At 34.7% G+C, this 16823-nt stretch overlaps 1 pseudogene; it reads right to left on the minus strand.

The window, feature by feature from the left end:
• Window positions 1-10358: 10358 nt before the first annotated feature.
• On the minus strand, window positions 10359-10791 carry LOC131932441 (myb-like protein X; annotated as a pseudogene).
• Between the last annotated feature and the right edge of the window lie 6032 nt (window positions 10792-16823).

The following is a 16823-nucleotide window of genomic DNA, read 5'->3' on the forward strand; positions in this document are numbered from 1 at the left end:
ATCAATTACTTATTATGTATTCTTAAATCTTGAATCGAGATTCGTTATTTTAAACTTAGAATCGGGGCTCTCAAATCGAATAGATCAAATACAGGCGTAACATATCTCTACAGTCTTTTTATCGCTTTTAATCGAAACAACAAACAGTTATATCATTAAAGCTATAACCAAAATCTAAAAAGCACATGTAAACATTCTGTATAGACGGTTTCATGGATACGGGCGTGGGCTTCACTGTAACAGTCTTAAAGTATTTAACGCTGTCCTTATATAAGTAGATATGCTGAATAGTTGGTCGGATGTTTGGGTAAATTGTAAACATAAACCATACAAGAATATCAACTTGATGTTTGACTATAAGCCGGGACGCGGTATCAACCTCTCGACTACTAAGTCACATGATGGTATGTTCTAACTTCCAATACAATTTATACTGGACAGACATTTTTATTTTATTTATTTTGCTATTACTTCCCATTTTACACGCACACAATTATAAGGGAGACAAAGCCCTTCTTATTTTTGATACTAGCAGTGTAAATGAACATATATAACAAACATGAATCGAATTATTACGCCTGACATGTAAATCGAAATAAATACTTATAAAGTAAAAATGTGAAAGGGAAATGAATGCTTTTAGGGTTTCTATGTTTTTTTTTTAACGTTTTATGAATTCGGAAAGTCATGCGTGTGTCATTCAATGTTTAGATGGGTGTCTACATAAACGTGGTTACTATTGGCTGATTATGTATCTTGTGCCTGTTAGCTTTATAACATGTCTACAGTAAATTGTTTAATTCTGGCTTTCCAATGTATTGTGTGTGCTGTTCTATTTTATTTTATGTTATTTTCAAATCACACAACTAGGCCTAACGTTTACAATGCAGTACTTTTAGTATGTAGCAATTTTATTTTTCAAATATACAATAAACACGTATGCATGTTAAAATGATTCCATTATCATTTTTAAATAACGGCCAAAGGGACGCAACAAACAAAAATAATGCTTTATTCGAGAAAGCATTATTTCCTTCCCTTACTAAATACAACAAAAAAAACGCATTGACACTGATCAGAGGCCCCCCCTCGCTTCGCTACTGCCACTGATAAGATATACTCACAATGTATCATAATATTTCATCTAAAATTACTGTATAACTAAACTGTATGTCTGTAAAAATAACGTAAGGTGTATAATTTATCAGACTCAAAATGAGCATGTCAAATTAACAGAGCAAACGGTCGTGTGTGGAATACATTGACAATCAGTTTAAACATGATTTAGTAAGTTTTTGATTGCCATTGTTGTCTGTGATACGACGAAGTCGAATTATTTTTTTGTTTGTTTTTAATTCACATGTTTTGTTTTTACTACATATTTGACGAATCTTGTGTCATTTCTAATGAATTATTTGATTTAATCGACACGTTTTTGTCACTTTTATCTCAGACTGTTGGAGTCTAAAAAAAGCCTAAAAATAGCTAGACTCACCTGTTCTGTGTTACTGTATTCGTAGTAACCGGATCTACTTAACATACAACTCCAATAATTATATTATTATAGTTGAGCCTTTGCATTAGGGAAAAAATGTAGGGAAGTTATTAGCTGTAACAGACGACTTATGTTATTGTCTTTGAAAGCTGTACGCTAATTCGATAAAGTTGTGTATACTTGGCATAAATAAAAAAAATAAAATAAAAGCAAAGATGCACGTAGCTAATAATTTCATATTTTTCTTACATAATTTTAATTTGTTAATAAGAATTTACTGTACATGTCCGACTTAATAGTTTATTTAATGTTTATTTGTTTCAGATTGTTACATAGCTATTAATATACAGTGTATTTTAAGTGTTTCCCTTTTTATTGTAATAAATATGTCATAATGGGAAGTAATTAATTAGTAAACTGTTAATTTGTTAAAAACAAAAAACATTACATTTTTTTAAAAAATTAGCTCAAATGTACATACCACTGTAATAAAATGTCACATTATCTAAAACATAGTATGTTAATTCATTTTGTGTTATCCTCGAGTTGCGATTGGGTTAAACAAACTAAACTTGACAAAGTAGTTTAGAGGTTGATTGCACGATTTCGCATTACGGCGTTTAGTCAAACATCAACGTATGGTATTGTTGTATGTCTTCAGTTTACACTATACCCAGACATATCACCAACAAGTCCATATATTGTTTGCAAAACTTGTCTACATTATTCAACATAGTAGAAACTGGCAACTATAAAATAAATTAAAGTCGTTATATAAACAAACCTTTCTTACTCTAATAATTACAATAAGACAGTGCGATGTAAGTTTACTTGTATGGTTCCAAAATCTACAGCGATGACGGAAGGACTGACAGACTACCGCCAGCGTTATATTATAGATTTATATGACATGGTATGTGTAACATGATACACACTATGTAGACCGATTTGATACATGCTATATAATTGTAAGCCGAGGTGTAAGATGCTACTGACATGTAGGTGGATGTGCAAGATGCTATAGAAATGTAGGCCTTTTTGTTGGATGTTGCACTACTGAAGGTCTTTCTATCTGGATTGTGGCAATCTATTTGACATCATCTGACCCTCCAATAAGTTCACATTTGATATACAACTGTGTGTATGCAGGGACATTTGATTTTTTTTTTCGGTCGTTGACTGACTACATCACGTTCTAGAATGTAAAATAATTGATTGCGTGCACCTGTTTATCTAAAATAGGTTCTATCTTTCGGATACGTCCGCAGTTGGTGTAGCCGAACCTTACCAATTACATAAACAACAAAGAATACATTGTGTTTTTTTTTTTGTCTTAGGTGTTTTGACCACATGTGTTATGTAAATAGGGGATTCACTTAATTTATTAATAGCACACAAATACATCAACCTATCTGTTTGACCACATATCTGGGCAGCACCTTGTAGTATTTGGAGTGGTCTAGTGACTTGTATTGACAAAAGGAGAATTGTCGTGTTACATCAAACCGAAACTAGAATTAATTAATTACGTAACTTGTTATCTCTTGTTAAGTTAATAATTACCATGTCTGGACAGAGCACATGTAGTAAAAGTCCCGCTGTGGTCAAAGTTCAGCGTGACATTTAAATCATGTTTAGTTGCTGTGTAGGTAATTTATAAACCAATAAGTCATTACAAGTATATGTCCACAGTTCGTTTTTAGCTAAAAGTAAACTTTAAAATCAACATAATAAAACATTAATCTAAATGGGAATACATGCCCTTATCAATACTTATCAGATTCTGCTAAAATGTTAAAATTTTGTAAGAAACCACTTGTCCACACGTCCGTCGTTCGTAGTTCAGTATTTTATGTTGACTAATTAGTTGTCTGATTATGTGACTTCTTAAGCCTGGGGCCCATTTTTCTTTGATAAAAAACGTGTTGAAGACGGAGCTGAGTACATGTCTGGACATTTCCCACAGTTGACTGTGGTTGAGGTCGGGACATCTGAGTAGGATCGTACAGTTTGCTGCTATAGAAGCTGTTCTCACCATCTGTATAGTTATCTATGGTCATCAGGCTACTCTCTGTTGTTTGATGCATATATTAACCCGAGCATTCAGCGACGTGATGTAGGGTGGCTAACAACCGTACACACACGGAAAAAACACAAACATATTCTTTTCTGAGCCTGTTAATATATTTTAATTACTTATAAACATTAACTACAATAATACAAAATTAAACTTGACAACAAATATTAAGGTCATTATTTATTAAAGTATTCAGGTGTAGACTAATAGTACGTATTGAAAGGGAAATAATTAGGTATTTAATTGACTAATCAAGTGCATTCAATTAAATGGAAGCACTTTAATTAAAACAGACATGTTTTTATTTGACAAAATAAAATCAATTAAACGATATTTAAAAAAGTGATCAAAATAATGTAGATGTAAACTTTGATGTATATTTAAAATATATGTGTATGGTAAAATGAAAACCAGTCGCGATGTGTGTTAAACATAAAGAATATATGCGATGAAGTCCTTTAAATGTATGTTTATCGACTATGGAACTTACTCGGATAATGAATTTCTTGTCCTCACATTTGACAGGTCTTCACTAATATTCAGTTATTTCAATTAGTCCCCCCCCCCTCCGTGTACATATCAACATAGTTTCACCACATATCTGCCATCATTACTGCTTCACGTGTATGTAAATGTTGTTAATGTAAACCTCTGCATGTTTCTACAGAATAATACATTCACACACATTTTGTTATTTGCTTTATTGAAATAAAAAATAAAAACAAAATGCATTAATTAAGTAATTAAAAAAAAGAAAAAAAAAAGACCCATTTCTCTCTTAAACACCGACTATACAATTATACCAAAAGCTTAGGTTGCCAAGTTAGAGCGAATGTTACACAAGTTAATTCCTGTTGACCAACAATACAATATCACAGGGAGAAACATACACATTCACAATCACCTAATCAGAGACATCATTCAGTATACACACGACAAAAACACCCCAGCATGCATACTCAGCTTAGACCAGGAGAAAACTTTCCACCAGGTAGCTCATACATATCTTCACACAATTCTCAAAGAAAACAATTTGGATTAAAATTGTCAACACAGCAACCTACTGATATATAATAACACAATTCTGAAAGATGGACACACACGATTGTAAATAGATACGTCACCCCACATATTATTTATATCGCCATCGACAAAGCTGACAATTAAAAAAAACAAACTCATTAGAGATGTCATTCCCCAGTGACAAAACAAGCATAACACGCTAGTATAAACAACTTGGAGATATACACCTTTACGACATACAGACCAAAATCAGCACGTTCAGACTAACTGACATTAGTAGAATTATTGGCCAACCACACTTTCACCCACTAGCATAGTATAATATAGATAATCAGATTAACAGCTATCTGAAATTACCAATTGAGCCTCCCCCCATCCCCTTATTAAATAGCTTTTTTTTTTTTTAAACAGAAGTCTTACACATATTAAACATATAAAACGAATAATTTAATTAAACACCACGAATCACAAAAATAAAACATATTTTTTTAAATTTAGTAAAACAGTATCAACCCCACAATACAACTTAATCAAATGGTGCATGAAATACGTTTTAAGTGCAATAAAGCACAATCTATCTTTGTTATCTTATACAGATGAGTGTTACATCGAATTTAAAATAATTCACTTTTTAGGCAAAACATAACCTTTTCTAATATTATAATCTATTTATGTTATCCTTGTAACAAGTACTGTTATACAAAAAGTTTGTCTGGAAAAAGTGAGTCAAAAACTTGGCCACAAACGACTCATACACAAAATTGTAGTTGATGCTAACTAAAATTTATGTAGTTCATTTTCACCTTCCTTCATCATATACATAACAGAACCAACAGATGGGGGAAGTGATCAAACAATTATTTTCACGTGCTATTTTTTAAATAGTAATAGCAGCAACTTATATTTTATAAAATCATGAAAGCGAGCTGACCGAGAAGATGTTGTCAATGTAGCAGGACATTGATATGTGATATTTGATAATAGTTAGAGAATGTAAGACACGATAGAATTAAAAAAAAAAGATGTAGGCCTACTTACCTGAAGGCGTTGTTTATTTAATGATTTCATACCTCAACAATATGTAGGAATCTCACTGATCATGTTATGTTTAGAAGATGGTACATTTGACCAGTCAAAGGGAAACAGCAGTTTAAATACAGCGTGACTCAAGAAAGTGTTTTCCTCCCTTTCTTATGAAAACAAAGCTATACATTATATTATGTATATCTCACATATATAATATACTCGATCACAACATCTAATCACATATTTATTTAACAAATTGTTTTAACTATTTGCATATGATGATGTGCCGGCACACATACTTTTGATAACCCAACTCAGATGGGTACCTGACTAACGTTAGGAAAAGCTGCGGACACAGGTAAGACCTCTGTACAGAACACTAAACAGATAGAACACTTTGAACTGTGTCAAATTGTGAGCAGTGACATGATGTAATCATTGTGGTGTCTGCTTATATGTCAGTGTTAATACCTTGAATAACACGTGTATTAATGTCAACCATATTATACTCTCACGCAACTTTATATTGAGCTACATCTGACCTGCTCACAACTTTATATTGAGCTACATCTGACCTGCTCACAACTTTATATTGAGCTACATCTGACCTGCTCACAACTTTATATTGAGCTACATCTGACCTGCTCACAACTTTATATTGAGCTACATCTGACCTGCTCACAACTTTATATTGAGCTACATCTGACCTGCTCACAACTTTATATTGAGCTACATCTGACCTGCTCACAACTTTATATTGAGCTACATCTGACCTGCTCACAACTTTATATAGAGCTACATCTGACCTGCTCACAACTTTATATTGAGCTACATCTGACCTGCTCACAACTTTATATTGAGCTACATCTGACCTGCTCACAACTTTATATTGAGCTACATCTGACCTGCTCACAACTTTATATTGAGCTACATCTGACCTGCTCACAACTTTATATTGAGCTACATCTGACCTGCTCACAACTTTATATTGAGCTACATCTGACCTGCTCACAACTTTATATTGAGCTACATCTGACATGCTCACAACTTTATATAGAGCTACATCTGGCCTGCTCACAACTTTATATTGAGCTACATCTGACCTGCTCACAACTTTATATTGAGCTACATCTGACATGCTCACAACTTTATATAGAGCTACATCTGGCCTGCTCTCAACTTTATATTGAGCTACATCTGACCTGCTCACAACTTTATATTGAGCTACATCTGACCTGCTCACAACTTTATATTGAGCTACATCTGACCTGCTCACAACTTTATATTGAGCTACATCTGACATGCTCACAACTTTATATAGAGCTACATCTGGCCTGCTCACAACTTTATATTGAGCTACATCTGACCTGCTCACAACTTTATATTGAGCTACATCTGACATGCTCACAACTTTATATAGAGCTACATCTGGCCTGCTCTCAACTTTATATTGAGCTACATCTGACCTGCTCACAACTTTATATTGAGCTACATCTGACCTGCTCACAACTTTATATTGAGCTACATCTGACCTGCTCACAACTTTATATTGAGATACATCTGACCTGCTCACAACTTTATATTGAGCTACATCTGACCTGCTCACAACTTTATATTGAGCTACATCTGACCTGCTCACAACTTTATATTGAGCTACATCTGACCTGCTCACAACTTTATATTGAGCTACATCTGACCTGCTCACAACTTTATATTGAGCTACATCTGACCTGCTCACAACTTTATATTGAGCTACATCTGACCTGCTCACAACTTTATATTGAGCTACATCTGACCTGCTCACAACTTTATATTGAGCTACATCTGACCTGCTCACAACTTTATATTGAGCTACATCTGACCTGCTCACAACTTTATATTGAGCTACATCTGACCTGCTCACAACTTTATATTGAGCTACATCTGACCTGCTCACAACTTTATATTGAGCTACATCTGACCTGCTCACAACTTTATATTGAGCTACATCTGACCTGCTCACAACTTTATATTGAGCTACATCTGACCTGCTCACAACTTTATATTGAGCTACATCTGACCTGCTCACAACTTTATATAGAGCTACATCTGACCTGCTCACAACTTTATATTGAGCTACATCTGACCTGCTCACAACTTTATATTGAGCTACATCTGACCTGCTCACAACTTTATATTGAGCTACATCTGACCTGCTCACAACTTTATATTGAGCTACATCTGACCTGCTCACAACTTTATATTGAGCTACATCTGACCTGCTCACAACTTTATATTGAGCTACATCTGACCTGCTCACAACTTTATATTGAGCTACATCTGACCTGCCGACCCCTGGTATATATGCGGCTCTTTTGATGTCATAGTGCGGCTCCTCAGCCCCATGCACAACTATTCATTTTTATTTTTTTTTATTTTTAAAACTCATAAAAATATTAGTCTGCAACACTCGATAATGAACGATATAATAATAAATATAAACAATAAACACTCGCTATTCAATTAGAATATTTAGGTACTCCATTTTTCAATGTACTTCCTTGTTTTCTAAAACAGAGTGATATAAACGTTACGTAAACAATGCCTGTTCTTGGATCATATTTACCGGGGCACGGGTTTACCTACACTACGGCCCAGCACGCGTGCGATATGAAAGCCTTGAGTTTAAGTTATATTAATTCCCCCACCCACCTACATCCCGACCTCTACCCCCATACTTACCAGCAATAGACGATCCACACTCCCCACATAATTTAGACGCTTATAAAACTATGATTTGACCCAACAAAGCTCTCATCCGATTAACATGTGTTGTGTTCATTACAATAATTCAAAACATGTAGTATGTACTTTGCTATCATATTAATACACATAACAATATACAGTCGTAAGTCTTCCTCGTGTATCTGACCTCTAGTTCTGTTTATCGTTCAAGTTTTTGGCTATAAGGTATTGTCCATACTGCTTCCATACTATGTATACTAGGATGTAGCTCAAAAATTACTAACATTTATATAGTTTCTGATTGTACTAGAAGTGGTCCCCCGCCTCACTGTTATATAAGAATATACGAGAAAATTTTAGGAAAATCACTCACTCTTTATTTTACACAATTATACCCATTTATAAATTGATTTAAGGGAGCGTCATACAAGCTAAGAAAATAAAATAAGACACTCTGTGTGTGTTACCTTAATGAATTATAAAAAACCACAATTCAGGAAATAGACTACTACTTGGCTTTTCAGACAAAATTAGTTTTGACAACATAATAAAAACCAATATGAGACAGTAACTAGCAAAAAGTGACATATTCCACGGTCGGCAACCTGCGGCTCGCGAGCCGTATGCGACTCTTTTGCTGTAAATATGCAATTCCATAACTTAAAAAGTATAATACTATAAAAACAAAAACAACTTTAAACAAAATAAAAAACGATAAGAATAGGTGGAGTAGAGCGTATATGGACAGCTGACAGCCGCTGGGCATTAGGCCCAGCCCCACAACTGTGATGTGTCCAGCACCGTGGCGATTGTAACTTTTGGCTCTTCCGTCTCATAAGGTTGCCGACCACTGGCATATACCTTTCAAAAACTAAGAGGAGGGGGGATGTGATAGTGAATATAAGCAAGATATATTTAAGTTAGCATCAACTTCAATTTTGTCACGTTATTTTAAAACTTATGTTTGAGGTCATGTTTTTGTGTCATTTTCTGCGGTTAAAAGTTATTTTATAACATTACTTGTTATATACATTTCCGAAGTAAAAAAAATCGGGCAGCAGAACAAGTTAAATGTTGCCTAAACGTTGTTTTTTTTTTTTTTTTTTTTTTTTTAATTTTTTTAATTTTTTTTTTTTTTTTTTTTTTTTTTTTTATTTTTTAATACTTTTATTTGCAATTAAAACAAGTACATCAACATCAAATTTATTTTTTAACATAATTTTGAACACCAAATGAATAAGAAAGGTTTTGCAAATGTACATAATGAATATTTACATAATGTCATGTATTTGATTATAAAAAAAATTGCAAAGGATGACAGTAAAAGGGGTGAAGGTCAAAAGAAAGTGTCAGAAGTCTGGGTGGGGAGAGGAAAGGAAATTTTCAGAGAGGGTCAATGGGACAGTGAAGCATTTTCTATGTAGGAAAACAACTTAAGTTGACTAGTTGAAAGGATGTTGTAGTGGTCGCATTGAGTTTTTAAAAGGTTGCAGTGTGAAAGATGAGGGGAAAGAGACAAGATTTAGAACTTTAAATAAGTTCTGGATATTGATGTTGCGGTGGGTGGTGGGGTCGTTGGAACAGTTAAAGGGATTGTGGGGTTATCATGTCTGGGGGTAAAGTGGATAGAGGGGGAGAGAGGAGGGGGTAGATTTTTTTATATTTTTTTTATTAATTCAATTGTTTTAAACATTTAAATCAGTAATAATAATATATTTGATAGATTTTACATAGCATCAAAGACATGAACAATGAACATCAATTGCATATATAATAATCAAAGGGAAAAAAATAAAATGGCATAAGAACTAGATTTTTTTTTTTTTTTTTTTTTTTTTTTTTTTTTTTTTTTAAATACATTAAGATGTTTATTACAAGAACAGTACAAATGATGAGAACCATGATGAAGTGTACAACCTGACTATAAATATCTCAGTTTTCTCCTGAACATGATGATAAACACATTTTTACAAGTTTGTGATTAGGTTCAAAATGAAAAGGAAAAAAAAAATTATATATATAATAGAACTAAGCAGATTCAGTTGTTTCTGTGGTGCCATTCGATGATTCATTTGAGTATGTCTTTGCCTTTTTCTTCGGACTTTCATCTTCTGCATCTTCACTTTTTTTTTTCATCTACAGATCGCTTTTCTGCTGTTGTTTCTTCTGTTTTTGATTCTGTCTCTTCTGAGCTAGCATTTTCATTTGTATTTTCTTCTGAATATTCTGTTTTTGTGTTTTCTTCTGTTTGTTCTTCTGCTTCAGCATCAGCCTCATCAGCTTTGCCTTTCACATCTTCAACTGTCTTTGCTACAATTGGCTCTGTGGTCTCTTTTGTTTCTGACTCAACAGCAACATCATCCTTTGTTCCAGGCATTGTAAAATTGTGTGGTTTTCAGCGGACGACGACAGAAACGCTGTTGTTCCTTCCACGACAAAGAACGAGATGCCCATAAGACTAGATTAAAAAATATTTTAATTAACACTCCTCCTGAATATTGATTATTTATTATTTACATTGTATTGCGTGTCTTTAAAACATGTTAAATACAAATATGAGGCTTTCAATTTTTGCAATTATAACAAGTTTTAAAAAGTATTCAGATAATAAGTAAACATTTTGCAGGTTTGTGTATACAATTATTATAGCCTATGAAATATTGTCCTCTGTTTTTAAATCAAAAGTTGATTAATTACACAATTCCGCATATTTTACTCGGCTTGCTATTTGTGTCAGATGTGCATTGTCTCCCTTGAAAACATTAAATAAAGTATGTAACAGAGGGAGGTAATTACTATTGGGAAGTAAACTTGTTCATTGGTAAAATCAAAACTATAATAAAACGAGAAAAATGGCCCGTTGAGGAAGGATACAACGGGCGCTAGGCTGATAGTGCTGTCTCTTTTCTCTAAACTAAACCCCCCCCACCCCACCCCCACACACCACCCCCCCACCCCCCACCCCCACCCCCCAAAAAAAACATGTCTACCGTCTCATTCAACGAAATATAATTATATACTTTTTCCAGTGCCCGCCCCCTCCCCGAAAATTCTACCCCCGCCACTGAAAATTTCAAGTACCCCCACCCCTCTCCGGGGAGGAAAAAGTCTAAATTAAAACCACCCCACCCCCCACACACCACCCCCCCACACACACACCACCCCCCAGTCCCCCCCCCCCCCCCCCCCCCAAAAAAAAAAAAAACATGTCTACCGTCCCATTCAACGAAAATAATTATATACTTTTTACAGTGTCCGCCCCCTCCCCGAAAATTCTACCCCCGCCACCGAAAATTTCAAGTACCCCCACCCCTCTCCGGGGAGGAAAAAGTCTGAAAGAAACACTGGTGTCGCGCATAGCCACTACGCGAAGAATTGCATTAAAGAAATTGCAAGAAAACCACTTTTTAGATTAGACACATTAATTAGGCGGTAATTTTATTATAGAGTATCGATGAGGAAATTTCTTTTGAGTTGGGGGGGGGGGGGGGGGGGGGGGGCTCAGACGTTCTTACGCGGGGGTGGGGCTTCGCCCCTACCCGAAGAATTGTATGAAAGAAACTCTTCACGCAAACCACTTAGATTAGACCAAATTGCCTTTGTATTGAATGCTTACTCGATAATCAATGACGTCATTGCATAGCCACTACGCGAAGAATTGCATTAAAGAAATTGCAAGAAAACCACGTTTTAGATTAGACGCATTAATTAGGCGGTAATTTTATTATAGAGTATCGATGAGGAAATTTCTTTTGAGTTGGGGAGGGGGGGGGGGCTCAGACGTTCTTGGGCGGGGGTGGGGCTTCGCCCCTACCCGAAGAATTGTATGAAAGAAACTCTTCACGCAAACCACTTAGATTAGACCAAATTGCCTTTGTATTGAATGTTTACTCGATAATCAATGACGCCATATTACTGTGTGCACTCTCCGGCGTGACTCTGTGCTAAATGTGGCGACGTCATACTTCGTTTTTCGAATTACTATGCAGGTTTTTAATTTCCTTGTGTTTTCTCTAGAGCGTTCTTGTCAGATAGATAGATAGATAGACAGACAGCGAAAATATTAGTATTAATGTAAGGTCAACTAAAATTATGAGAAAAGCAAGTGATTACATAAGAAAAGTAAATGGCTGTCAGACATTGAGAAAAGAACATGCGACAGTCGCTGGGTTAGAACTGTAGTATCTGTTTCATCATTTTTTTTTCTGACAGTCTACTATTTCCTTATAAAATGTTCACAAACTGTGGCTGTTACGGGTGATTTAAATATACAAAATTAACAACCACAATATAAGGTATAACATATGCAGAGAGTCCGACAAAAAAAAGACAAAGACCCTGTACAAAACTAAAGGGGAAAAAAGGAAACAAATAGCTAGAAAAACCTGCAATTCAGCTAGTTTCGCCAGGGTAGCACAATGGAATAGACCCATTATACCCTAAATTATATTTATATAAACAAAAAGAACAATTTCCACCAACTACATCAAACAAGAAAAAAAAACATATTAGATCGTTTAGATTTAAAAACAACCACCAAACGACACTTTAAAAAAATGCATTTATTACGAGGTGTTATTATTGTCATGGCAACTATGAAAACATTTCTCTGATGGTACCTAGGATTGTGGTCCACCACCTCACTTCTTGTAGTCTTTGTTTCGTTAATCTCTCCCTGTATTTTACATGGTTATTTAAAAACCGAAATTATGTATGTAGTGCGTCAATTGTTTGAAGTCTAGAAAAAAAGGTTTAAACTGTGTTTGATATAACCTAATATGAGGTTTCTATTGTAATATTATTTATAGACAATAATTAAAATATCCCATGTATTATATGATCAGTAAGGTTCCATAAACTACAACATTTAACACGTTTTGTTTATGTTTACAGACTGCTGATCATGTCATAATTATAATTATGTATCAGGGTCTTTAAGACTGATATTTACTACACCTTAGATGCCTCGTTAGGCTTTTAGTGTTGAACTAGGCAGGATCTAGCAAGCCAAATTAGTTGTGCGGGTGTAAACGTTTACACTTTATTTTACACGAGCTGACCCGCGACGTAGTAGACGCCGCTATCTAGATGTTTTATTTTCTGCTGATCAGCAATTCATAATGTGTGAATTCGACACAAACTCCCCCCCCCCCCCCCCCCCACCTATATAAATCCCGAGTGTGAAAATCATTGTAAACTATACAGAGGAAAACTGCTTGCCTTCACAATACAATGTATATTAATACGAGTTGATAAACCATGTAAGTTTACATTGACGCTATGTGCAATATCATCTTGATGATATCACACTAAGTTTTATGTTGCGCTACATTTGACCAGCTCCAAAAGTGACGTCTACGTATCTTACATTGTTACACATTTTCTATTTTAATTTATTTTAAATTTGTCTAAATGATTAGGAACACTGTCGGCCACATATTGTTATATTAGTTTACCAATACATATAATAAATTATTACCGATTACTTTTTGTTTTTGAGTGTTTGCAAGGGACGTAATCACGTATGTAATAGTCATAACAGGTTTGGTAAATGATTTGGAAAAAAAAATAAAACGAAACAGACATACAGTTTTTGTGTCTTAACATATTTAATTTGCATTTACAGTGTTATAATAATATACACATTGGTAGACATGCGTTTAGATTTTCTTTAAAATATGTCTGTAATTGCAAAAATAAAACCTGTCGTTTTCTTTTGTACATATATGAATAACAAGTGAGAATATCATGTAATGAATGTTACGTCGACACTTACCCTATTTCGTGTATTGTCACTTTTTGTTAAATTGAAAATACAGACAATACATAATTAATGTTTCTTTATATTTAAGAAAAAAATGCAGTTAACTTCGTAGCCCACTAAGAACGTCTACCGCCCTTTAACGATAACATTTTATATATAAATTTACTTTGATTAGTGTCCGCCCACCCCTCAAAAAGTCTGAAATAAACACTATACATGCAGACAACTTTTAAGATTAAATAAATACATTAGGTAGTAATGTAGGTGTCTTTATTATCAAGTATCGATAACGTCATCATTTTTGTGGCATTATATTTATTTACTCTAGAATCAACAAAGCCAATTTTCTTTTCGTGTAGCTTTGAAAGAAACACTGTGGTGAAGGAGAAATAAAAGTCAACGTCAGTCGGACGTGACAACTCACATCACCAGATAGGCCGAACTCGTGAGACGATGGGTGACTGTGACAGACCTGTACTACAGACACGGACACGATCTTAGGAACCATGTAGCGACAGTTTAAACTTTAAAGACTGGTCTAAGGGAGGCAATAACTAAAATATATACGCTTTACACTAAGTTAGGTTACTGCCCTTGTTTCCTCGGTAGAAACACGGAACGCACTAGACCAGTGGTTCCCAACCTTTTGCGAGTGGCGACCCCCTTTCATAAAACATAAGTGACCCGCGACCCCCATATAATTAACAAGTCGAAATGAGTAAATAAAATAATAAGCACTAAATTAATATGATCTAGTAGACTTTCAATATGAATTATTCTTGATAACTGTTTTAATACGATAAGCAAAATTACATGCTATTAACAAGCATTAACTAGCATTAACAATTAAATGTTGCAAATTTAAGAATTCATCTTGTTATTCAACGGCAATGCTGGTAACATCAAGGAAAGCAGAGGAAGGGTAACAATACAGATTCTTCTTCTTTCAGCTCGGCGAAAATAACGCCGCAGTTCGTTGTCAAGAGTTTCAAGATGCACAGAATCCTTTAAAAATTTTATCTATCACACCACACTGCAGAGTTTCTAAAACATGGCAGTATTTCAAATATTTATTTTTCCTCGCCAATTTTGCAGCTTTGATAAAAATGCCAAGAGATTATCATGAAAAGAGATAATATTCGTTCCTTTATCAGGTTAAGCTTTTGTTGATGTTCGAATATATCTGCTAGGTATGATACTCTCTCCAACCACACCATGTCGTTAAAGTATATCAAAAGGTCTTGTTTCCTTGCACTTCCAAGAACATCTTGATTTCATCTTTCAATATCATCTTTCAATTCAAAAACACTATTGACATTTCCTATTGACAGCCAGCGTATTGAAGTGTAGAACCTCGAGATCTTTATTCTTGTCTTTGCACAGTTCTTGAAACAGACAGGTGTTTAGGGCTCCAGATTTAATATGATTTACGACTTTTATTAGCAATGGAGTCGGATAAGTCTTGCTGGCGAGGGCATATGTGAATCATGCAGTGGATTCCCTTTCATTAGGGAGCAAAATCTTTTACCTTTTACTTTTTTTCTGAAATCCCCATTTTGACCCAAACACGACGCACCATACGTACAAGCTCCACAGCCGTTTTCCCATTTTAATCCTCCATTTTCAAAAAAAAAAACATATTTATTTCTCCATGATATCTTCACAAAACATCAACTCTTATTTGCTAACATCTGAATGAATATATTTCACAAAGACAAGCAACTGCGAACACGAACTCACGTCTGTCAATTCGTCAACTTGAAAATCAAACAATGGTGAAAGCTTGATTTCATTCTAAATTTGTCTTTTAACATAAGCCGCTGCATATAATATTAGACAGAGATATTTGTTGCATCTTTACTGCACTGGAATCCCCAAGAATTAATTTTACCATCTTCAGCATACATAGTTTGATGAGATTTTCTCCTTTGTGTGAGCGGTTTTTTGCTTGGCAATTTCTAATACTTCTTCATATGATGCTTGCACTAATGCTGTGTTTTCTTGGTGAAAACGTTCTGTTCGATCAAGTCTCTGACGTTTGCAACTAGCTTCATGACGACGAAAGAACTACATATCTTTGTTGGTGTGTTCCGAATGACTCATCTCAAATTGACGTCTGGAAGTTTTCATAGACTCCTGACTAAGAGCAACTTTGCACAGTACAAATTGTTTATTCTCTATTCCATTTCCAGTGATGTTAGTAATGCCGAATTTCAAATATTTTTCTAAATATTTGTTTTTTATTCATTGCTAGAGTTTAGTCTACCAGTTGGCGACCCCCCAGAAAGCCCTTTACGACCCCCTTGGGGGTCGCGACCCCCAGGTTGGGAACCCATGCACTAGACGTAGTTGTAGGTTGCGATTAAAACGTTCAATTAAACATTAATTATTTAATACATATTGATCAATATTGAATTATGAATGCACAACAGTTATGCTAACTTAAATGTTAGCCATATTTATTTAACTTAAATCATTCGAATCGTCTATAACGACACCAGATGTAACACTGACAGAATATTTTAGGAAGACTGTTTAAAAAAATTGTTTTCATATTGATGTCGAATATTCATCGAGTAAATGTTACCTTTATAATAATTAAACGGTTTTATTTAAACTCTAAGTGGCGAATCCACAGATGTCGGCGTCTGAAGTCATCGCCCAACCTACCCTCCCCTAGCTACGCCAATAGTTCAGGTTAGTCCTATTTCTAA

The sequence above is a fragment of the Physella acuta genome, unplaced genomic scaffold, assembly GCF_028476545.2.
Source record: "Physella acuta isolate Inbredline_101_S28 unplaced genomic scaffold, ASM2847654v3 ptg002175l, whole genome shotgun sequence".
Taxonomy (NCBI): domain Eukaryota; kingdom Metazoa; phylum Mollusca; class Gastropoda; family Physidae; genus Physella; species Physella acuta.